The sequence below is a fragment of the Electrona antarctica genome (assembly GCF_951216825.1).
Source record: "Electrona antarctica genome assembly, chromosome: 4".
NCBI classification, from domain to species: Eukaryota; Metazoa; Chordata; class Actinopteri; order Myctophiformes; family Myctophidae; genus Electrona; species Electrona antarctica.
The window spans coordinates 3,974,779-3,998,836 of NC_136809.1; the positions used below are offsets into that span (position 1 = coordinate 3,974,779).

The following is a 24,058-nucleotide window of genomic DNA, read 5'->3' on the forward strand; positions in this document are numbered from 1 at the left end:
GCTGTTCAAAAATAATGTTCAAAAATCATTCTTCCGAATAGGGTTTCACACAAAAGGTAGTTCACGAAAAAGGAAACAAAAAACTTACAGACCTCTAATCAAGCCTAAGTTTAAAGCTGAAACTTTCACTGAGGGTGTGTTTTAAACAACACGACAGTCTAGCTATACTCTGAGCTACTGACTGTTCTCTATAAGGGCAGAGCTATCCAGCATTGTGCCCTTCTCCTCCCTCTACTACCTGAAACTGGAACCCCTTCCCCACCCACAATCTGGGCCTTTCAATTGTTGGGTCAAACCAACAGTCTTGAGCTCTGGTTGAAGCCTATAGTTTCACCAACCTCTCTAGCCAAAATAAACACAGAAAACATTTCCCAAACCTTACAGACATCATAATCCACAAGGTAACTATAATCATGTTTTTAGCAAACAACTCTTCATTCATAATTCATAATATAAAGTTACACACACACCCCCATAAGTGGTAAATCCCAATTAGGTTCCTCCACCAGCATATAAAAGGATCCCCAGAATCAGCTGTGACTGTTTTGGATGATCAACCCAAAAACAGGGAGTAAGTTTGGTTGAGCAATGAGCTTTTTCTTTAAATCAATAAATATATATTTCAACTGAGTTTGTCCATTTGTAATGCATAAGGTGATTGTACTGAAACATAAAATACTGGGGGTACAAAGACATAAGTGGGAAAGTCAATCTGTCTTTACCACAGTAATGCAGATGTTTAGCAATTATTCAACTGTTGAGAGTGTGAAATTGAACCAAATGGACCCACTTGGTTTAATTTTACACTCTCAAGAGTTAAAGATCTATAAGGGTTCATTTGGCTGGGGACCACCTGGAACCCCCTCAAGGACCACTGGTCACTGGTGGTCCCCAGACCACAGGTTCAGAACCACTGCTTTAGTGCTTTTCAAGTTTTAAATACGCTAATCAACATGGGAGAATGCTTGGTTTTTTGCAAATGCCATGGAAGAGGGCAGAAAAGCGCGCGCACACACACACACACACACACACACACACACACACACACACACACACACACACACACACACACACACACACACACACACACACACACACACACACACACACACACACACACACACACACACACACACACACGTTCCAAATATCAAAAAGTTATTTAAACTACTGCCGAATGTTTAATAAAGTAATACTCAAGCGCGCGCTTGCACACCCACCCGCCTCCACACACCCACCCACCCCCTCCCTCCACACACACACACACAGTCACACGCACACACACACTGACACACACACACAGCGGCGCCTAGCACATTTTAGGCTCAAATGCATAAGCACGCTCTTAAATGTCGACACACACGAACAACTTCCAAATATGACCAAAAAGTAATTAAAACTACTGCTGAATTCACGTTTATTACAGTAATACTCAAACGCGCGCGCACACCCATCCCCCTCCACACACCACACACACACACAACATCCCACAATCAAATCATGAAGGACAATCAAAGCTATGCTAAGATCATTGTGTATGGCCTATTGACATCCCATTCCTCTTGGATAGATGGTTGTGTATGGCCCATTGACATCCCACAATCAAATCATGAAGGACAATCAAAGCTATGCTAAGATCATTGTGTATGGCCTATTGACATCCCATTCCTCCTGGATAGATGGTTGTGTTATGGCCTATTGACATCCCACAATCGGCCTGCTTGATTGGTCTTGAAGTTGCTTATTTCTCTCGCAGAAACTGGCAACGTCCTTTGTTGTTGTAGCTCTGTAGGCTAGACCAAGACACTTTTTACAAAAATAGCATTGCTAATATGTCCTTCTCTGCTATTTCTGTTAGCCAGTTAGTACCATACTAGTATTATCTTCAAAAACGATAGGGTACAATTAACGGATTTTATCGCGAATTTGGTTTAGCAAATGACTTTACTAGCATCATGGAAGCTGTAGTTAGCATTGGTAGCAGAGCCCCCCCCCCCCCCCACACACCAAACAGACACATTAGCTGCCTATACACAACACAAATAGTATTGTTGTTGTTACTTGTTGTTGCATTAGATTAGCCTACTTCATTTACAAATCTACACAAGCGCGCGCACACAAACAAACACAGGTTTAGGCGGGCAAACCACCTCGCCAGTCGACACGGAAAACTACATGTTAATATGAACAAATTATCAAAACAATATATTGATTTCATGTATAATATACTTACAGTTGATGTGGTGAGACAATTCTTGATCAATTGAAGAAAATAAATTCGTTTTTAGTCCAACTGACCGCACTGCGAGCAACCGGCAGGCATTAGGCACTGTTCTTTTGGCAAATCTAAGTGAGCAAATATAAGACTTCCGGTGGACGATCTCTTCAAAATAAGAGTACCCTCTAGAGTATTGAAAAAAAGATTAATTTGCACATTAAAACTATAAATTAAGCATTTAAACGATGCTATAGGACACACATTATGTTTCTGTGTAAAAATAAGTAATAAGTAATGTTTCTGTGTAAAGATAAGTAATTAAAAAGTTATCTAAATGGATAAATGCTATTCACTGGAGAGCATGGACTTTATAAAGTGGACGCTGGACAAAAATCCCTGCTATGTTTCGACTAGTGTGACATATGCACGCGTCCGGGGAGACCTCCTCTACAACACCACACTGTCCGCTAAGCAGCAGAGGTGTAAAACAAAAATTGGCACCAGGTCACAGGTCAAAAAATTTCAAAATAAATCCCATTTCCAGACTACAGTGGACTAAAGTGGACGCTGGACAAAAATCCCTGCTATGTTTCGACTAGTGTGACATACGCACGCGTCCGGGGAGACCTCCTCTACAACACCACACTGTCCGCTAAGCAGCAGAGGTGTAAAACAAAAAATTGGCACCAGGTCAGATGTAAAAAAACTTTAAAAAACTTCCCATTTCCAGACTACAGTGGACTAAAGTGGACGCTGGACAAAAATCCCTGCTATGTTTCGACTAGTGTGACATACGCACGCGTCCGGGGAGACCTCCTCTACAACACCACACTGTCCGCTAAGCAGCAGAGGTGTAAAACAAAAAATGGCACCAGGTCAGATGTAAAAAAACTTTAAAAAACTTCCCATTTCCAGACTACAGTGGACTAAAGTGGACGCTGGACAAAAATCCCTGCTATGTTTCGACTAGTGTGACATATGCACGCGTCCGGGGAGACCTCCTCTACAACACCACACTGTCCGCTAAGCAGCAGAGGTGTAAAACAAAAATTGGCACCAGGTCACAGGTCAAAAAATGTCAAAAAAAAATCCCATTTCCAGACTACAGTGGACTAAAGTGGACGCTGGACAAAAATCCCTGCTATGTTTCGACTAGTGTGACATACGCACGCGTCCGGGGAGACCTCCTCTACAAAACCACACTGTCCGCTAAGCAGCAGAGGTGTAAAACAAAAAATGGCACCAGGTCAGATGTAAAAAAACTTTAAAAAACTTCCCATTTCCAGACTACAGTGGACTAAAGTGGACGCTGGACAAAAATCCCTGCTATGTTTCGACTAGTGTGACATATGCACGCGTCCGGGGAGACCTCCTCTACAACACCACACTGTCCGCTAAGCAGCAGAGGTGTAAAACAAAAATTGGCACCAGGTCACAGGTCAAAAAATGTCAAAAAAAATCCCATTTCCAGACTACAGTGGACTAAAGTGGACGCTGGACAAAAATCCCTGCTATGTTTCGACTAGTGTGACATACGCACGCGTCCGGGGAGACCTCCTCTACAACACCACACTGTCCGCTAAGCAGCAGAGGTGTAAAACAAAAATTGGCACCAGGTCAGATGTAAAAAAACTTAAAAAAACTTCCCATTTCCAGACTACAGTGGACTAAAGTGGACGCTGGACAAAAATCCCTGCTATGTTTCGACTAGTGTGACATATGCACGCGTCCGGGGAGACCTCCTCTACAACACCACACTGTCCGCTAAGCAGCAGAGGTGTAAAACAAAAATTGGCACCAGGTCACAGGTCAAAAAAAACTTTAAAAAACTTCCCATTTCCAGACTACAGTGGACTAAAGTGGACGCTGGACAAAAATCCCTGCTATGTTTCGACTAGTGTGACATACGCACGCGTCCGGGGAGACCTCCTCTACAACACCACACTGTCCGCTAAGCAGCAGAGGTGTAAAACAAAAAATGGCACCAGGTCAGATGTAAAAAAACTTTAAAAAACTTCCCATTTCCAGACTACAGTGGACTAAAGTGGACGCTGGACAAAAATCCCTGCTATGTTTCGACTAGTGTGACATATGCACGCGTCCGGGGAGACCTCCTCTACAACACCTCACTGTCCGCTAAGCAGCAGAGGTGTAAAACAAAAATTGGCACCAGGTCACAGGTCAAAAAATTTCAAAAAAAATCCCATTTCCAGACTACAGTGGACTAAAGTGGACGCTGGACAAAAATCCCTGCTATGTTTCGACTAGTGTGACATACGCACGCGTCCGGGGAGACCTCCTCTACAACACCACACTGTCCGCTAAGCAGCAGAGGTGTAAAACAAAAATTGGCACCAGGTCAGATGTAAAAAAAACTTAAAAAAACTTCCCATTTCCAGACTACAGTGGACTAAAGTGGACGCTGGACAAAAATCCCTGCTATGTTTCGACTAGTGTGACATATGCACGCGTCCGGGGAGACCTCCTCTACAACACCACACTGTCCGCTAAGCAGCAGAGGTGTAAAACAAAAATTGGCACCAGGTCACAGGTCAAAAATGTCAAAATAAATCCCCTTTCCAGACTACAGTGGACTAAAGTGGACGCTGGACAAAAATCCCTGCTATGTTTCGACTAGTGTGACATACGCACGCGTCCGGGGAGACCTCCTCTACAACACCACACTGTCCGCTAAGCAGCAGAGGTGTAAAACAAAAATTGGCACCAGGTCAGATGTAAAAAAAAACTTTAAAAAACTTCCCATTTCCAGACTACAGTGGACTAAAGTGGACGCTGGACAAAAATCCCTGCTATGTTTCGACTAGTGTGACATACGCACGCGTCCGGGGAGACCTCCTCTACAACACCACACTGTCCGCTAAGCAGCAGAGGTGTAAAACAAAAATTGGCACCAGGTCAGATGCATGCCATACAGCAAGGTGAAAGGTCAAAAAGTGGACTAAAATACAATAGAATATAAAAGAATACAGACAAGGCTTTGAAAGTTACAAAAAAATACCTTTTAATTAATCATTGCTAATATAACAGTGTACACTTTCAATGGAAAGAAAAAGGCATACAGTTTGCTTACGGTGTTTCTCATTCACTGTTACACAGAAGAAGAAAAATTCACTCTGCAAAAAAAGTTTCCAAATCCCTACAATATTTGTTTTTAAACGTAATTTGTCTTAAGGTGGACTGAGAATCTACTTTAATAGTTTAGTAGTAACTTTTGATCAATTTACGGTATGTGTGTGCATCTGTGTTAATACAGCAAACATTATTCAAACACATGCAAAACATGCAAAAACTACAAACGTCAATCAGTGCAAACGTCACTCAAAAATTCAAAATGATACTATAAGTAATAATACTAAACGTACCTATAAGTGCATACATTACTCAAATGTATAAAAAGGTAAGACGTTCAATGTACCAAGTGCAAACGTTACTCAAAAGTATAGGTACAACATGCAATGTACTTCAATGCAAACGTCAGGTGCCCAGGTGACGGTGCCCAGGTAATGAGGTGACAACGATTGATCGTTGTCACCTCATTACCTGGGCACCGCCCAGCCAGTGGTGGACAGCCAGAAGAAAGATGGTTGGGTTGTTGTTGGGCAGTAATGGCTGTACTCAAGTGTGCATGCATGCCGTTAACAACTTGTCAAACCCTAAAAGCCCTAATTTAGAGCTATCAATGTTTCACACATATGGCACAGATGTGTGGTAGTAGTGATCTACATAGCCTTTGCATATCAGTAGATGTCTTTTTTTATTTGTTGTTGTTATATCTGTCTGTCTGTTATAGGCCAGTGGTAGTACTTAGCTATGACTGTTAATGGTCGATCTACATAGTACTTCACAGTAGTTAAGTACTACCATTACCATTCATGCAGACATTAGTGTTCCAACACCAGTAATTACAATGTCTGTTGTTACATTTTTGTTTTACACCTCTGCTGCTTAGCGGACAGTGTGGTGTTGTAGAGGAGGTCTCCCCGGACACGTGCGTATGTCACACTAGTCGAAACATAGCAGGGATTTTTGTCCAGCGTCCACTTTAGTCCACTGTAGTCTGGAAATGGGAAGTTTTTTTATGTTTTTTTTACCTGTGACCTGGTGCCAATTTTTGTTTTACACCTCTGCTGCTTAGCGGACAGTGTGGTGTTCTAGAGGAGGTCTCCCCGGACGCGTGCGTATGTCACACTAGTCGAAACATAGCAGGGATTTTTGTCCAGCGTCCACTTTAGTCCACTGTAGTCTGGAAATGGGAAGTTTTTTAAAGTTTTTTTACATCTGACCTGGTGCCAATTTTTGTTTTACACCTCTGCTGCTTAGCGGACAGTGTGGTGTTGTAGAGGAGGTCTCCCCGGACGCGTGCATATGTCACACTAGTCGAAACATAGCAGGGATTTTTGTCCAGTGTCCACTTTAGTCCACTGTAGTCTGGAAATGGGAAGTTTTTTTATGTTTTTTTACCTGTGACCTGGTGCCAATTTTTGTTTTACACCTCTGCTGCTTAGCGGACAGTGTGGTGTTGTAGAGGAGGTCTCCCCGGACGCGTGCATATGTCACACTAGTCGAAACATAGCAGGGATTTCTGTCCAGCGTCCACTTTAGTCCACTGTAGTCTGGAAATGGGAAGTTTTTTAAAGTTTTTTTACATCTGACCTGGTGCCAATTTTTGTTTTACACCTCTGCTGCTTAGCGGACAGTGTGGTGTTGTAGAGGAGGTCTCCCCGGACGCGTGCGTATGTCACACTAGTCGAAACATAGCAGGGATTTTTGTCCAGCGTCCACTTTAGTCCACTGTAGTCTGGAAATGGGAAGTTTTTTTATGTTTTTTTACCTGTGACCTGGTGCCAATTTTTGTTTTACACCTCTGCTGCTTAGCGGACAGTGTGGTGTTGTAGAGGAGGTCTCCCCGGACGCGTGCATATGTCACACTAGTCGAAACATAGCAGGGATTTTTGTCCAGTGTCCACTTTAGTCCACTGTAGTCTGGAAATGGGAAGTTTTTTTATGTTTTTTTACCTGTGACCTGGTGCCAATTTTTGTTTTACACCTCTGCTGCTTAGCGGACAGTGTGGTGTTGTAGAGGAGGTCTCCCCGGACGCGTGCGTATGTCACACTAGTCGAAACATAGCAGGGATTTTTGTCCAGCGTCCACTTTAGTCCACTGTAGTCTGGAAATGGGAAGTTTTTTAATGTTTTTTTACCTCTGACCTGGTGCCAATTTTTGTTTTACACCTCTGCTGCTTAGCGGACAGTGTGGTGTTCTAGAGGAGGTCTCCCCGGACGCGTGCGTATGTCACACTAGTCGAAACATAGCAGGGATTTTTGTCCAGCGTCCACTTTAGTCCACTGTAGTCTGGAAATGGGAAGTTTTTTAAAGTGTTTTTACATCTGACCTGGTGCCAATTTTTGTTTTACACCTCTGCTGCTTAGCGGACAGTGTAGTGTTGTAGAGGAGGTCTCCCCGGACGCGTGCATATGTCACACTAGTCGAAACATAGCAGGGATTTTTGTCCAGTGTCCACTTTAGTCCACTGTAGTCTGGAAATGGGAAGTTTTTTTAAGATTTTTTACATCTGACCTGGTGCCAATTTTTGTTTTACACCTCTGCTGCTTAGCGGACAGTGTGGTGTTGTAGAGGAGGTCTCCCCGGACGCGTGCGTATGTCACACTAGTCGAAACATAGCAGGGATTTTTGTCCAGCGTCCACTTTAGTCCACTGTAGTCTGGAAATGGGAAGTTTTTTTATGTTTTTTTTACCTGTGACCTGGTGCCAATTTTTGTTTTACACCTCTGCTGCTTAGCGGACAGTGTGGTGTTCTAGAGGAGGTCTCCCCGGACGCGTGCGTATGTCACACTAGTCGAAACATAGCAGGGATTTTTGTCCAGCGTCCACTTTAGTCCACTGTAGTCTGGAAATGGGAAGTTTTTTAAAGTTTTTTTACATCTGACCTGGTGCCAATTTTTGTTTTACACCTCTGCTGCTTAGCGGACAGTGTGGTGTTGTAGAGGAGGTCTCCCCGGACGCGTGCATATGTCACACTAGTCGAAACATAGCAGGGATTTTTGTCCAGTGTCCACTTTAGTCCACTGTAGTCTGGAAATGGGACGTTTTTTATGTTTTTTTACCTGTGACCTGGTGCCAATTTTTGTTTTACACCTCTGCTGCTTAGCGGACAGTGTGGTGTTGTAGAGGAGGTCTCCCCGGACGCGTGCATATGTCACACTAGTCGAAACATAGCAGGGATTTTTGTCCAGCGTCCACTTTAGTCCACTGTAGTCTGGAAATGGGAAGTTTTTTAAAGTTTTTTTACATCTGACCTGGTGCCAATTTTTGTTTTACACCTCTGCTGCTTAGCGGACAGTGTGGTGTTGTAGAGGAGGTCTCCCCGGACGCGTGCGTATGTCACACTAGTCGAAACATAGCAGGGATTTTTGTCCAGCGTCCACTTTAGTCCACTGTAGTCTGGAAATGGGAAGTTTTTTTATGTTTTTTTACCTGTGACCTGGTGCCAATTTTTGTTTTACACCTCTGCTGCTTAGCGGACAGTGTGGTGTTGTAGAGGAGGTCTCCCCGGACGCGTGCATATGTCACACTAGTCGAAACATAGCAGGGATTTTTGTCCAGTGTCCACTTTAGTCCACTGTAGTCTGGAAATGGGAAGTTTTTTTATGTTTTTTTACCTGTGACCTGGTGCCAATTTTTGTTTTACACCTCTGCTGCTTAGCGGACAGTGTGGTGTTGTAGAGGAGGTCTCCCCGGACGCGTGCGTATGTCACACTAGTCGAAACATAGCAGGGATTTTTGTCCAGCGTCCACTTTAGTCCACTGTAGTCTGGAAATGGGAAGGTTTTTATGTTTTTTTACCTGTGACCTGGTGCCAATTTTTGTTTTACACCTCTGCTGCTTAGCGGACAGTGTGGTGTTGTAGAGGAGGTCTCCCCGGACGCGTGCATATGTCACACTAGTCGAAACATAGCAGGGATTTTTGTCCAGCGTCCACTTTAGTCCACTGTAGTCTGGAAATGGGAAGTTTTTTAAAGTTTTTTTACATCTGACCTGGTGCCAATTTTTGTTTTACACCTCTGCTGCTTAGCGGACAGTGTGGTGTTGTAGAGGAGGTCTCCCCGGACGCGTGCGTATGTCACACTAGTCGAAACATAGCAGGGATTTTTGTCCAGCGTCCACTTTAGTCCACTGTAGTCTGGAAATGGGAAGTTTTTTTATGTTTTTTTACCTGTGACCTGGTGCCAATTTTTGTTTTACACCTCTGCTGCTTAGCGGACAGTGTGGTGTTGTAGAGGAGGTCTCCCCGGACGCGTGCATATGTCACACTAGTCGAAACATAGCAGGGATTTTTGTCCAGTGTCCACTTTAGTCCACTGTAGTCTGGAAATGGGAAGTTTTTTTATGTTTTTTTACCTGTGACCTGGTGCCAATTTTTGTTTTACACCTCTGCTGCTTAGCGGACAGTGTGGTGTTGTAGAGGAGGTCTCCCCGGACGCGTGCGTATGTCACACTAGTCGAAACATAGCAGGGATTTTTGTCCAGCGTCCACTTTAGTCCACTGTAGTCTGGAAATGGGAAGTTTTTTCATGTTTTTTTTACCTGTGACCTGGTGCCAATTTTTGTTTTACACCTCTGCTGCTTAGCGGACAGTGTGGTGTTCTAGAGGAGGTCTCCCCGGACGCGTGCGTATGTCACACTAGTCGAAACATAGCAGGGATTTTTGTCCAGCGTCCACTTTAGTCCACTGTAGTCTGGAAATGGGAAGTTTTTTAAAGTTTTTTTACATCTGACCTGGTGCCAATTTTTGTTTTAACCTCTGCTGCTTAGCGGACAGTGTGGTGTTGTAGAGGAGGTCTCCCCGGACGCGTGCATATGTCACACTAGTCGAAACATAGCAGGGATTTTTGTCCAGTGTCCACTTTAGTCCACTGTAGTCTGGAAATGGGAAGTTTTTTATGTTTTTTTACCTGTGACCTGGTGCCAATTTTTGTTTTACACCTCTGCTGCTTAGCGGACAGTGTGGTGTTGTAGAGGAGGTCTCCCCGGACGCGTGCATATGTCACACTAGTCGAAACATAGCAGGGATTTTTGTCCAGCGTCCACTTTAGTCCACTGTAGTCTGGAAATGGGAAGTTTTTTAAAGTTTTTTTACATCTGACCTGGTGCCAATTTTTGTTTTACACCTCTGCTGCTTAGCGGACAGTGTGGTGTTGTAGAGGAGGTCTCCCCGGACGCGTGCGTATGTCACACTAGTCGAAACATAGCAGGGATTTTTGTCCAGCGTCCACTTTAGTCCACTGTAGTCTGGAAATGGGAAGTTTTTTTATGTTTTTTTACCTGTGACCTGGTGCCAATTTTTGTTTTACACCTCTGCTGCTTAGCGGACAGTGTGGTGTTGTAGAGGAGGTCTCCCCGGACGCGTGCATATGTCACACTAGTCGAAACATAGCAGGGATTTTTGTCCAGTGTCCACTTTAGTCCACTGTAGTCTGGAAATGGGAAGTTTTTTTATGTTTTTTTACCTGTGACCTGGTGCCAATTTTTGTTTTACACCTCTGCTGCTTAGCGGACAGTGTGGTGTTGTAGAGGAGGTCTCCCCGGACGCGTGCGTATGTCACACTAGTCGAAACATAGCAGGGATTTTTGTCCAGCGTCCACTTTAGTCCACTGTAGTCTGGAAATGGGAAGTTTTTTAATGTTTTTTTTACCTGTGACCTGGTGCCAATTTTTGTTTTACACCTCTGCTGCTTAGCGGACAGTGTGGTGTTCTAGAGGAGGTCTCCCCGGACGCGTGCGTATGTCACACTAGTCGAAACATAGCAGGGATTTTTGTCCAGCGTCCACTTTAGTCCACTGTAGTCTGGAAATGGGAAGTTTTTTAAAGTTTTTTTACATCTGACCTGGTGCCAATTTTTGTTTTACACCTCTGCTGCTTAGCGGACAGTGTGGTGTTGTAGAGGAGGTCTCCCCGGACGCGTGCATATGTCACACTAGTCGAAACATAGCAGGGATTTTGTCCAGCATCCACTTTATTAAGTCCATGCACTCCAGTGAATGGACTTGGGCACTCCAGTGCATGGACTTGGGCATTTATCCATTTAGATAACTTTTTTACGTTATTTAATTACTTATTTTTACACAGAAACATAATGTGTGTCTTCACAATAACTGTAATGTAATAACAATACTAATAATGTAATGTAATAATTATTTAATTAACTACGCTTTTATTCTGAAAGCAACCGGATGTCTTAAATTTGCTAGCTCTCTGGCAGGAAGTTCTAGATTTGCCAAAAGAACGGAGCCCAGGCATTAAAGAAAGTTGAGAGAGCAGTTTTGCCAACTCCCCAGAAACGGAAATAGCTAGTGGCTCCTCGAAAAGTAGCTAAAAGTAGCTAGGGGTGGGATATGCGCTCTAGCGACTTTTAGGCGCCCCTAGCAACGAAAATATGTAGCCAGCCAGCCCTACTCTATGAGCCCATAGAGTATATATATAATAGAGACTGAACTGGCGCGAAGCTCCGCCCCCCCAGCTATTCATGTCAGTGGAAGTTGCTCAGTGGCGTTTTGAAGCACCCGGAAGACTGCCGGAAGTACCGTCTCAGAACGTCTACTTCCGCATTTGACCACCAAATTTTGGTGGTCAAATGCGGAAGTGCAACCGAGCGCTCAATGTTAAAGCCCAGCTGCACGGGGTTTCCCGGTCATGAATCCACGGGTCCGCCTGTAGTCCCTCCTCCTACCACTAGGGAGGAGAGCTTCAACGTTGGAAAGTCTGCCTGCCCCCTTGTATGAGCCAGTCAGAGGAAATGAAACAGGAAAACGGAAACGGAAACAGATAAACGGAAACAGAAAAGGGGCGTTCCCTTGTTCCCTTCAGTCCGCCGTCCCGGACGCGAGTTTTTTATTCCTAGGATGGCACCGGAAAAACCACGCCCCGAACTCATTTCATTGGTCGCTGCAACGTCTCCATGAGTGATGCAGTATGTGGCTGCGTTTGTTATCATTTTAAACATTTTGATATCATGAGGGTTATAGTCACCGTCATAATCATATCGCATTAGTACCCATTAGTATTATATGATATAATACTGAGTAGGTAACTTATGCAGACAGATTTAGTAGGCTAGTAATTATATGAAATATTAATATGTATTATTTATAATCAAAATATATTTAAGTACAGCAATACATGGCAACTTGAGCTACTCTTCAATATTTCATAATGACTTAAAAAAATAGATAAAATCGGTATAAATTATTTTAAAATTATTCCTAAAAAAAGATAAATTAAGTTGGGAACTTGGCGCCCTCCTTTGGTCCACCCATTCCTAGGACATGTGAAAATAAAATATTTGTTCCCCCATTGTGTGTATGAGAGTTTTCTCCATCACACTATCACTAAACACACTGCCTGTAGAAAAAAAACAGGAAAGTGGTCAGGGAAACAAACCTATCTTATATGTCACTGAACATCATGAAGGTACTGAAAGACCCACTCACCTCAGCCATCAGTAACATTATGAAAATTACAAAAATATAATTGTCTGGGTGAAAATCACCTGTGTTTAGTGTTAAATAGATTAATCATCACCACCACCACCAACATAACAATACTACAGTTTTCACAATATGAAATGTTTATTAACATTATATATATATATTTTTTTATTAACATTTTCCTCCCCGATCGCAGAGTGGGCCCCAACATGCACCCCCAAACAGGCCCTCCCACCTGAGCCACATCAATTTTGGACAACCTCTTCATTCAGCCTGTCAGCTTCTCCTACAGGCCCCAGAGGAAAGACCCATGTAGGAGAAAAAACTGTCTAGTAGGCCAATGACATGTAGGGGATAAACTAATTGAACAGTCCTACATATGAAAAGGGATCACTGTGCTATTAGGCAGGCAACCATGTACACAAATAGCTCCAGAGTGGTGGAGCAGTTACACTAGTGATGACCACCAAGACATGTGTTGTCCTCTACACATTTAGCCAGGGAATGAGGTGCACTTTTCTTGCGATTCTCCTTTGAATAATGATGCTCCTTTCTTGAGCACTTTGGGGGTCGCCCAGGTATCAAAGCACGTCTCCCCCCGAGTGGTGCCTTTCTTCTGGCAATCGCCGTTGGTTGTACGCCAATCATTTTTGAAGACTGCAGATATTTGGCTTTGGCCTGTGGCACCTTACCAAAACAATGCAGAGCGGATATGAAGGAGCTATCATTCATTTTGCTATAGGTTTCCAGAAAGGCACGAATTGGTGCTGTGAAGGTTTGGGGGTCATCTTCCAGCTTCTTTGTGACACTGCTGGAGAACTGATGGAACATTACCTTCAGGTCATCTACAGGTGATGTGCCTTAAGGAAAAACACAAAACACCAATTATATCTAAACAAATCATTTTGGTGATTATTAAAAAAATAAATGTAATACGGTCAATAGAAAATACTGGCACATTATTGTCACTGACTTGAGGTGTTCGATCTGCCGGTTGAAGAGACCTCGTCCATGCTCTCCTCCTGAGAGTCGCCCTCCTGAGCACTGCCCAAACCCCCTGAAGTGTTAGATCTGCCGGTTGAAGAGACCTCGTCCATGCTCTCCTCCTGAGCACTGTCCAAACCTAATAGATATACTGTACCGTAGAATAGTATACAGTGGAATAAAATATTTATTGTCCACTCACATGGCACAAAGTACAATGTGTCAAGTGAATCAATTCTTAATATAACTGGCATTATCATGTTCTGATGCCCTCCAGTATCTCAATCAATCAATCACATGGGACTGGTGCAGATGCAGTGTCGTTTGCAGATGCAGGGACAAGTTCCAATGCCTGGAACCAGTCGTCTTGAATGACCATCCCTGAAAATTAAAATAAATATTTTAATTTTCCAATTCCAATTCAGCTCTGTAATACTCATTTCAGTTTTGGTAGTGTTATCTATCTACTGCTGCCTGGTTCTCATGAATGAGAATACAATAACAATAAGAGAAGGGGCAATCTAACTCACCAGTTGCAATTTTATGGTATAGCTGTCTCATCTGAGGTGTGGTGACATGTGGGAAGCTCTTGTGATAACCAAACTTGTTCCAAACTGCGCTTTGGTGTTTGCAGAATGCACCTGTGACCCCAACTGGACACGTGCAGCATCCAATGTCCATGTTAACGTCGTACTGCAACTCCGATGTTGCGCTGTGAACCACATAATGATTCTGGTCTACCTGTAAAAAATGATTACAATAATGTTATTTATTTTACTTCACAATTGACATTTTTTTTAATGTATTTTTGTATGCATGTACAGTATGTATGTATGTATTTATAGATTTGTTTTAGGCTTTTCTGCCTTTATTGATAGCAAGTGAAAGCGGGAGGGAGAGATGAGAAGAGTCATGCAGAAAAGGTCAACTCGTCATGAATGGGACTCGAACACGCAACGCACCGCCAGGCCAGAGCCCACATGAGGCGTGCGTCTGGACCGCCAGGCCAGCGGGTGCCCACAATTGACAATAATGCGATACATAAATACTGCATACCTGTGCAATCTTTTCCAAATCCACATTTTCACGAAGGAAAGGCTTTGGTCTCTGAGGCTTCCGGTTGTTTGCAGCATCCGTGAGGCGACGGATGTAGTAGGCCTCCATCCTGGTGGTGATAAAATCTACCAACTGAGTGACATTGAACGCCTTCAACCTGTGGAGGACCTTCTCTTTCAGCACTTTAAAAGCACTCTCCAAAAAATTGTTGGTGTTATGCCCTCTGGTTGGTAGATCATTTCGAAGACAGATGGCCCACTCCTCATGTCTCCCATACACCTGTAGTCATAGAACAGAATGTTCAGTAAGGATGGAGATTGTTACAGCATGTAGGAAGATTTTTTTGCCAGATAGTATGTTGTCAGTTGTATGAAGGATTAAAAATTAAGAAAGACAACACACCTCTTTCAGGTGGTGGAGGAATTTAGGATATTTCATTGCAACAGGGTCATGGACACAGCTGTTGTACAGCACTGGCAGTGATGGGGCGGAGTCAGCATAGACAAGGCTCCTGAATGAATTCAGGAGCTGTGCTCGGTCTCTCTTATTGATACCATTGTAGGCACTCCACAACCATCGCCACATGGCCTGCAGTTAGGGATGTTAACAATACATTGCATGTAAAAATCTATCAAATGTGTGAAGATTCAAATTAGTGGGATGGAAAATTAATCATAATGCTAAGTTGAGTGTTATATCCATACCTGCAGTATATGGAACACGCACAGGAGCAGCCTGGCTCCAGGGAAAACTGCCTGGAGGGACTGCCGCAGTGCCCTGCAGTCATCTGTCATGATGACTTGAGGCTGTTCCCGTCCAAAGAAGCTTCCGCTAGGCAAAATGGATTGCAGAAGTTTAAGTCCAGATGTTATGGTGGACTGGCTCTCTGATGTTGTTATGAACACTCCCAATGGCAATCCTCCAGCAGTGGAGTGGGTGAGAAGGAGAAATATACGGTGGTTCTGGCGGTCGCAGTTTCCTGAGGAATCAACAAAGATCATTTCTCCACTCTCTCTCAGCATAGTGTGCAGCCTTCTCATGACAGGGGTACATATGGCGATGACCAGCTGACCGTCTTCAGTTCTCTCAATTTTTGCAATGGTATCCCCTTGTTCCATGTTGTACTGGTCAAGTCTATGCTTGAGATCTACCAGCATCTGCTCTCCTGATGGTGAACCATAAGCTTTCTGAAAGATCTGGTAGTAAAGCCTACAAAAAGCAAGGGGAGAGAGAGAGAGAGAGACCCCTGTTTGGCTCCTACACTCAATACTCAATATATCATAAAGTACGCAATACAATTTACATGTAGTAATAATAATCTAACCATATAGTCTGGCAGCCAACACTTTTCTTTTGTTTGAAGTGGGAAATTTGGTATATCGTTTTTGTTATATAGACATATTGTCTATATGTATGTATACATTCATGAATCCACTTGCTGACCGGTTGTCAGCATTGAGCCACTTGCCCAAATGTGTCCAAAATGTGCTGACCTCATCACATTTGTGATGATGGCTATGGCCATTTTTAGTGTTTTTTCTGCAAAACTAATGCTTGGAATCAGAATTATGAAAACCCCCTAGTCTGACACATCACATGCTACTTAAAGTATAATGAAATGGTGACGTTTTTACATGTTTGCCTTATATAGGATGTTAATGTTATGGTCACATATAAACCCCTATAGTACAAATTGCTCAACTGACAGCCGGTCTAAAAACTACATACTGTACCAAAATGTCCCACTCCACACTAATAAGAAAGGAATTTCTGTTCCTTCTGCATTTCAACATGTTTCTGACCTGAAACAAAACTGAAGATCTGGACAAATGGAGCGGTCTGCAGCAGCGTAAATGTAATCGTCGCCTTCTTGATCCTGCAGATCATACTTGATCGTATCCAGTGCAGACGAAGGGGAGTGACCACTCTCAAAGAGGAGCTTCAGCTTCTCAATGGTCTCGGTTGAGACATCTCGCGTCTGCAGCGCATCAGCACAGCTCAGCCGGTGGTTGTGCTCATGTCTGAGACTGATGTTGAATAGGTAGCCATTCTTGATATGTGGATCGCAAGACCTAAATGCGAAAACATAAACACATTATTTGACAAACTTTCCAGTGCCTAATAATGACTTGCAAGTCTGAATGGAGAAAATGGTGTGGAAACTGGTTGTAGGGATCAGTCTCGATTCTTGTTTGGTGGTGGAGATGCTGATTAAACTGAGGGCTGTTAAAGTCAGACAGACGGTAATGCATTTCTAGGCAGAACCTTAGAATACACACTGGATGCAGAACAATTTGTGAATTGTACAGGTTTGACAGTAGTGTACTGGAGGTTTAACTGTAATTACCTTGACGTCCTGTTGTTACTGTAGATTTCCCGTTTCAGGACCAAGAACAGCGTGGCACAACATGATGTGTGTTTGATGTGTGTCTTTACTGTTTTGTTTTTGGGACAGGTGTTGTGCTGACACCTTAAGTCCACCTAAGACACAAACAAACTTGCAATTAAGTTAGGTGGGTCAATCTTTCTACTGCTGACTGGTTCTCATACAATAACAATAACACATTTCCCTCTTCTGCTTACAGTGCAGATATTATCTGGTTTCTAGTACGGTAATTTATTTTTCTTATGATTGATATCAAACATAAAGGTGACAGCGGATAAATACACAATATACATTAATATAAAATACAATTATTGGGTGTTATTATATAAATCAGTGGTGCACCTACACCAGAGAAATGCATGCAGGCATGGTCATATCTTTTGGCAAACTTACCCTGTAGGCGTTGTGACATCCAGTCTGTGGATAAGTTTTAGACTTCCTCCAAGTCACCTGGGAGGATGTTTGAAAATCCAGCAGCCACTTTTGCACCTTCTCTTCTGAGGTAATTTTCAATTTAATTTGGGCCTTAAATTGACCCTCTCCAATGTTCTCATAGGTGCACACCAAGTGATCATATCCCTCAGGTAGCAGTTTCTGAAAGAAAGAAAGAAAGACTTTGTGAATGCCTGATTGATTTATTATTTATTAACAGTTTGCAGAATTACAGTACATTTCAAAGCACAACTCAATACACAAAAACTGTTAACTGCGGACCACACCATAAAGCATTACACTTGTTTACAAGAGGGTCGACCATTTTCAATTCATCAGAACATTTAGAGACGTACAAATAAAGCATTAGACTTGTTTACAAGAGGGTCGACCATTTTCAATTCATCAGAACATTTAGAGACGTACAAATAAAGCATTACACTTGTTTACAAGAGGGTCGACCATTTTCAATTCGAACATTTAGAGACGTACAAATAAAGCATTACACTTGTTTACAAGAGGGTCGACCATTTTCAATTCATCAGAACATTTAGAGACGTACAAATAAAGCATTACACTTGTTTACAAGAGGGTCGACCATTTTCAGGTTCCCTAATAGTTTCTGAAGAAAAGCTTCTGAAGGAAAACCCGCATATTTAGAGCATGTATAAAGTGCCTTACTAACCTCCAGAAGTGGAAATTCAGCGTCGCCGCTTCCTTTCTGCTGGCAGTGTTGACAACTTGGCATGATTGCAATTGATGGCAGACAATTTGACAAGTTGTCAACTTAAACAGTTGTTCTTATAACAGCATCTACACGCGTAGATTCATTCATTTCCACGGCCAGGTGACAGGAACGCAGCCACATACTGCATCACTCATGGAGACGTTGCAGCGACCAATGAAATGAGTTCGGGGCGTGGTTTTTCCGGTGCCATCCTAGGAATAAAAAACTCGCGTCCCGGACGCGCTCCCGGGGGTCTCGTGCCCAGGTGGGGGTCCGCGGGGGTCCGCGGGGTATCTCGGCCGTCCCTGGGCCGTTTCGGACGGGGGGAATCTCGTTCGAACCGGGCCGCCGTCCCGGACGCGCTCCCGGTGGTCTCGTGCCCAGGTGGGGGTCCGCGGGGGTCCGCGGGGTATCTCTTTCATTTCTCAACCATTTTGGACGGAGGTGGGTTCGTTGGAATCGTGTCACCCCCCTGGGGGAGTTTTTGGGGGTCTCAAGGTTCGGGGACCCCTAGGGACCCCCAGGGACCCCCACATATTTTTAAATATATAAATAAATATGAACACAATTTTGCCTTGACAATTAGTCTAAATTATCTTTGAGAGGATTTGATTTTAAAAATGTTGTTAAACAAAGAAAATGCATCATGATTAAATAACTGACATTCTATGAAGCCTCTCTAAGGCTTCTAAGTAAAAAACCATTGGATATTAGGGGCCCATCTTAAAATGTTGAATGTCCATCCTCAAAATACCTTGAGAACCAGTTTGACCGGTTTGTCAGATCCATCGAACTCAGTGCACTTGATTTAGGGGGGGGAAATCCTGGCTGTCCTAGTGCAATTCTTCTAGGACTTGTAGATCGGCTATTTTGTAAACCTTCTAGGGGCTATATCTCCATGGGGAAATGATATTAGAAGCCCATCTTTGGATATGTTATAGAGCTCGTCGAGATGAACAATCTGAGGCGAACTCGAACTCTATAATTAGCCAACTAGGGGCCAATTAAGGCACTTCTGGTTGTCGGATTGAGATATAACCTACAATTCGAGAAAATATGATTTGTTTAAACTTTCAAACAGCAATTTGACCCATTTCTAAGTCTTCTAGACAGTTAAAACTAACACCATTAGATTTCCCTTACTTGACATAGGGGGGAAGTGTATTTAGAGGAATCCTTAAAAAAAAAATTCTTCTTCTCATTCAGCTGAATCCAATGAACTTGGTCCTGAGTCTCTACGACACTTCTAACTATCAATGGTCACGCCCGTGACCTTTGTATGGCGTTGAGGCCCTTTAAGGCTATAATCGACAGGGAATAACCAATTTTTCTAAAACAAAGGGTGTTTATCCATGTCTGAAGCACAGGCAATCCAATGGAATTGGTTTCAAGTCTCTACGACACTTCTAAATATTTTAGATATTTTTTTAGACACGTTTTTTGGACCCCACAAACACAAATATATTTTTTTTTTTACAAAAACTACTTAGTCTGACTCACTTTTTCACGCTGGATTTAATGGAATTGGAACCTTGAGACCCCCTGCCCTCCCTCTATACACACGCGTGTGTGTGCGGCGTGCACGCGTGCGTGTGTGTGCATACCCCGCGGACCCCCACCTGGGCACGAGACAGGGGTCCCCGAACCTTGAGACCCCCCGCCCTCACTCTATACACACGCGTGTGTGTGTGGCGTGCGCGCGTGCGTGTGTGTGCATACCCCGCGGACCCCCGCGGACCCCCACCTGGGCACGAGACAGGGGTCCCCGAACCTTGAGACCCCCTGCCCTCCCTCTATACACACGCGTGTGTGTGCGGCGTGCGCGCGTGCGTGTGTGTGCATACCCCGCGGACCCCCGCGGACCCCCACCTGGGCACGAGACAGGGGTCCCCGAACCTTGAGACCCCCCGCCCTCACTCTATACACACGCGTGTGTGTGCGGCGCGTGCGTGTGTGTGCATACCCCGCGGACCCCCGCGGACCCCCGCGGACCCCCACCTGGGCACGAGACAGGGGTCCCCGAACCTTGAGACCCCCCGCCCTCACTCTATACACACGCGTGTGTGTGCGGCGTGCGCGCGTGCGTGTGTGTGCATACCCCGCGGACCCCCGCGGACCCCCACCTGGGCACGAGACCACCGGGAGCGCGTCCGGGAGGGCGGCCCGGTTCGAACGAGATTCCCCCCGTACGAAACGGCCCAGGGACGGCCGAGATACCCCGCGGACCCCCGCGGACCCCCACCTGGGCACGAGACCCCCGGGAGCGCGTCCGGGACGGCGGCCCGGTTCGAACGAGATTCCCCCCGTACGAAACGGCCCAGGGACGGCCGAGATACCCCGCGGACTCCCGCGGACCCCCACCTGGGCACGAGACCCCCGGGAGCGCGTCTGGGACGGCGGACTGAAGGGAACAAGGGAACGCCCCTTTTCTGTTTCCGTTTAACCGTTTCCGTTTCCGCTTTTCTGTTTCCTTTCCTCTGGCAGATGCTCCCTGAAGCGGACTTCCCCTGAGCGGACTCTGCAGTCAGACGCTTCTCGCTCGTTTAAACGCATTGTAATTAAAAAAACGCTATTTTGTTCCGATCCATACAGGAGTTAGAAGATTAATACTTGATGCATTTGAGTGTGTATTTTATTTTTTACTAGCAGACTAAAGTGAGCTGCCAGCGGACTGCTTCCTCCTTTCTTGCTATGTCTCACTGTCTGTGCACCAGAGTACAATGTGAGTCAACGGGAGTGTCATTACTCTACTAGATTACTCTGCTGTGCACATAACCGAGCCGAGGAAGCCACTGAGCCAGACGCGCCGACCACTTTTAGTTTTGCCAATTTAGCGGATTTGAGGCTGAGAAGGAAAATGAAGAAAAATGAGGGTTTTATCTCTGGCGCCTGTCAACACGATTTGTCCCCAATTCACCAGAAAAAGTAGCTACATTTCTCGCCAGAAGCTTTTCACTAATTCAGTCGCTAGGGGGGTCTGGAAAAAAGCTAAATATGGCGACAAATCCGCTAAGTTGGCAACACTGAGAGAACTTCAGTGCCCGCCCACTTATGACGTCAGATGCAGTCACGTTCAAGGCAAGGGTGTTTGAGTAAATGGGAATAAAAGCCATAGCGCTCCGATTAATTAAATGCACTAAACCAGTTCAGATTACTACAAAATTAGCACTTAATATTACTCAAAGGGAAAAACCTGCTCAATTTACTTCATACGTGTTAAAAGAACCCTTTCTCATGTTTCAAGTATTCAGTACTTTATCCATTTGTTTAATAGTTTGTGTTGGGGAATACAGTGTTCCTATCCTCAGAGGAGGAAGTCTCAGAAGAACGTGGATAGCTCTTTCCCTTCTTGTGAGCTAAGAAAAGAAAAGAAAAATGCTGTGGCAAGTTATTTACATTTTGTAAAACTATATGCCTGAATGTGTATGAAGGAATACATGTTCAGTATATTGAACAGTGAGTATCAGGATTAATGATCTACAAGGTACAATTTATTCTCAGTCCCTTAACTGACATCTGTCTGTCAGTTAAGTGATCCACATGCCAGTGCAGAATCCATGCATGAGTCAGTCAAAAGTAAGTGACGATGCAGACAAGCATAACTGAACAATGTGGATCTCACTAACCGCTTTTTGAAGTCTTGTGACGCGCATGATTTTTTTTATCTTCTCTCTTCTCTTTTTCTCTTTTACCTCTTCACTCAGGGACAAATTAGCCATTGGGCCAGTGGGGCCATGGCCCAGGGGCCCTTGGCTCTCAGGGGCCCTTCGGGGAAATTGAACCGTGCGGTACTGGGTTTGACGCCCTGAAAAGGGCTCCTGGGGCCCTTCATTGGCCATTGATTTTGTTAAATTTAAGTAAAAAATATGATAAAAACACGGAAAAACACGAAAATGTACTGGTTAAGAAATAGTGTTACCGAAATGCATTACATTATACCTGGGAATGTTGGAGCTGCTGGTGACGGTCTAGATGCTTTTGCCCTTATGGCATTGAGCAACTGGACACAGAGGTCATCACATTCCTTTGATATTCTGATGTTGAGAGCCTCTTGCCTCTGCAGAGATTCTAGACCAGTTGGGGCCAATGTTGCCAGTGCAGGTGGCTTGGGGATCCATCCACTCACACCTTCAACAATAACCAATCACAGTCTGTAGTCATCAATTTCAAAATCACCGGCTATAGTCAATGATAAAGATGGATTTAATTTATAAGGACATTTCTGATTGTGTCTCTTCAGTGGCCTGCACATGCAGTGTTAGTAGGCTCTGCATGTGTGTAGTTCCCTTTCCCAGGAGGTGGGATTCCCGTTTAAGGTAATTTCCTCAGTGTCATTTGATTGGCTCAGCAGCAGATGAACACTACACCTTCATATGCATTTCCGTTTCAAATCTGCTGCTGAGCCAATCAAAGTAAATGTTCCGTACTCTTACCTGGAACATCTGGAACAGGGCTTGCCCCATTGTCAGCGGCTGTCTCTGGGACTGTAGACATATCTGGGAAAAGAATGATTCTATGACACAACAATTGACTATATTCACGGCAGCCATCATGCCATCAAGTTAATGAAATGCCACCCTGTCGTTCCAATGCAAACATGGTCGCCATGTGATTATAGTCTATACCTAAATGTTCAAACTGAGGCACATATTTGTATGCAGTAGTAGACATTTTAACCCAAAGCAGTCTTTGCCTAAAATAGCCAAACACAATATGTGTGCTATCACTTACCTTGTAGAGAAGCCAAATCAGCCCTCTGCGTAGCAGAACCACCTGCCCTCTTAGAACCAACCGCAGCCCTCTGCTTTGCGGACACCCCTGGGGCTGAAAGAGAAGAGTTTGCAAGTACACTGGTGTTCTAACCATAAAAAGTAGCATCACGATTCTAGAGTAACAATTTAAAAATAGCCAATCTACACGTGTCATGACTTGTGAGATCGATTGACTAGTTTGTGTTCTCATTTACCTTGTTGCGAATCAGAAGCAACAGTGGAACCAGCAGCACCCCTCTTTCCTGCAGCACCCCTCTTTCCAGCAGCACCCCTCTTTCCAATAGCCAACACTGGGGCTGAAAGAACAAGATAGCGTCTCTATTCTGAAGCAAACATTTTGATGTGTTGCAAGATTGTAGTCGATAAGACTACTTTTGGCAAACATTGTCGGATGTGCAAGCTGTGTTATGAACTTATAGGACGACTACTTTTGGTAAAGACAATTACAAATCACGGCGGTTGTCTCACCTTGATTATTTTGAGCACCTATGACAACCTTTGGGCATACATTTAGGGTTTCTAGCCAAAGCCAATTTAAGCCTCCTGCCCAAATACTTAAAACCGAGCCACACAGCAGTGACATGTTCAACATTAGCTATAATATAAATTGCACATAAGCATTAACCAAGCCATAAATGCATAATTTTAGATTAGTGTTCACTTTGGATTAGTGTGCTTTACAGCAAATGCACATTATACGATAACCAGTTTTATATGATCTGCTATTGCCGTGAAATGAAATGGAATGAACACAGGTGGCAAACTCCTCAATGGCTCTGGTAAAAGCAAAAAGCAAAGCTCTTTGTTTACCCAGGGAAGTGGACTAAGCTCGAGATGCTTGTTTACAGCCACACCCTGCTCATAGAACATTTCATGGTTGGGGTTCAATGCCTTGCTCAAGGGCACTTCAGCGGTGGTAATGCCGGTCCGGGGATTCGAACTGGCGACCTTCCGG

General features: G+C 44.1%; 1 protein-coding gene across 3 annotated transcripts in view; it reads right to left on the minus strand.

Moving 5' to 3' along the window:
* LOC306921824 (plasminogen-like) overlaps positions 1 to 2,335 on the minus strand; it is a 64,568-nt gene extending 62,233 nt beyond the window's left edge. For all 3 annotated transcript variants that reach the window (XR_013789843.1, XM_079499125.1, XM_079499124.1), the window contains exon 1: positions 2,234 to 2,335. The gene's annotated coding sequence lies outside the window, so the exon portion shown is untranslated. The remainder of the gene's footprint in view (positions 1 to 2,233) is intronic.
* Positions 2,336 to 24,058: the final 21,723 nt, after the last annotated feature.